The sequence below is a fragment of the Photinus pyralis genome, unplaced genomic scaffold (genome assembly GCF_008802855.1).
Source record: "Photinus pyralis isolate 1611_PpyrPB1 unplaced genomic scaffold, Ppyr1.3 Ppyr1.4_LG4, whole genome shotgun sequence".
Lineage (NCBI taxonomy): Eukaryota > Metazoa > Arthropoda > Insecta > Coleoptera > Lampyridae > Photinus > Photinus pyralis.
In genome coordinates this window covers 36,640,163-36,642,022 of record NW_022170511.1, presented here as the reverse complement: position 1 = coordinate 36,642,022, position 1,860 = coordinate 36,640,163, and the positions used below count along the sequence as shown (strand labels likewise).

General features: G+C 38.1%; 1 long non-coding RNA gene across 1 annotated transcript; it reads left to right on the top strand.

Annotated features, from left to right (window-relative positions):
- Positions 1-720: 720 nt before the first annotated feature.
- On the top strand, positions 721-1,440 carry LOC116167636. Its single transcript, XR_004144589.1, has 3 exons — positions 721-855; positions 905-975; positions 1,027-1,440. It is a non-coding gene; the product is annotated as an uncharacterized LOC116167636 (long non-coding RNA).
- Positions 1,441-1,860: the final 420 nt, after the last annotated feature.

Here is a 1,860-nt window from a genome sequence, read left to right as displayed (position 1 = left end):
CAACTGTTTCGGTAAATTCTTGGCAAGAAGCATTGTCCGGGCAAGTTCAACGACAGTCCTGTTTGTCCTCTCTGCACAGCCATTTTGTTCTGGACTATATGGATTCGTAACCGACAATATTATACCATTCTCCATCATAAGTTTCCGCACTTCAGCGTTATCGAACTCCAAACCACCGTCGCATTGAAAAATTTTTACTGCTCTCCCAAGTTGATTCTTTACAACTTTCAACATCTCAGCAATTTTTCTTACAGTCTCGGATTTTTCTTTGAGAAAATAAACAATACGCATTTTCGAATAGTCGCAAGTAAAACACAAAAAATATTTTGATCCTCCTAATGAAAGGCATTCCATGGAACCGCAAATATCAGCTGCTATTACTTCTCCTGGTTCGGTTGCACGTTGCTGACGTTTAAAAAAATTACTACGATGCTGCTTGCCTTCAACACAAGCTCCACAAAAATCGTCACTCTCAATGAATTCAATTTGGTGCTTCTTTAGCAACTCTTTCACGTGAAACTTTGTAACAAGTTCATTTCTTCTTTGCATCATTCCGTATTTTACATTCGGTACGCCCTGTATATAAGTTTCTACTTCTATGCGTTGGATTAGTTCCGCCAGGTGGCAGGACCTTACAGCGCGATCCAAAATTGTACATGCTTTTTCTTTCCGATTCCGACTCTGATCGCACGAACATCTAAGCCGTTCTGCGTGAGAAAAGAAAAACACGTGGGTAATCTTTGCCACCACTGTTAGTTAAAAACTTTGGCAATTCTACCAGTATTAATTGCGAGACAAGTAGTCTGCAGCATTTTACCGTTCATCGGGCTTTAACGTGAAACTTTTTTTCTTCGAGTAAGTACGCTTATCTAAATAATTTCTTTTCTTATAGCGGCCATTGTAGATTACGGATATACTGGAAGATGTGTAATTGAGGAACGCTTGGTATTTAATCCCTCTTAAATTTACTTAGAGGTAACGAATTTTACATGTGTGTGTAGGAAGTTTTAGCTTAAACTATTTTAGGGTCCTTGTTCGATACCGAAATTCCTTGTTCGGGGGAAATATCTTGTTCGAGATCACCTGTTGATTGGGGGAAAATTTTGGAGATTCATTATCAACCATAGACACCTAGGAGGTCGTGACCAACAACCTTATCTGAGGGAGATAAGAGCGGCCATTTTATGAAGACGAGGGAGAAACTCATTTAACTACATACTGTTTCGACATGATCGAGAATGCCTTTTTTTTGCTTGATCGGATATATTAATTTTTGTGTGGCTGCGACACTCCATCAGAGACACAGACATTTTTAGAGGGGTATCGAGATTTGAGCTTACCGCATGCTTCGTAGGTCCTTCAGACATTTATTCATAATATATTCCGAACCCTGTGGTTTGGGCCCTTTTTGTTCTCTTTTGATTGCAGAGATGAATGGTGCAAACAGAGCTCTCTTTGCTGCCTCACATCTGGAATATTACATAAGGTAAGCATTATATTCTATTTGCCTTGTTGTTACCGAACTTGCGTTGGGATATTTTCGTTACTAGTTGTGACCGGTAGTAACGTAACCATTTTGTAATTTATATGTGTGATTCATTTATTAATCTTAACGATCAGGAACAGTAATTGGGGGCAATCATTTTTGAACTGGAGTATAATTGTTGGGAATTAATTGGGTTTTTTTTTTATGATTTGTGCAGTGTGTAATTTCACATATATATCTATATTATTTTGCAATTTATTTGAAAGCAACCAGCAATATAGAGCCGTTTGATTTGCATTTATGGTTATTGTACATCCTGTATCTTCCCAATTTTATGCAGGGTGAGTTGATAGTGTACATTAGAAATTGGGTGG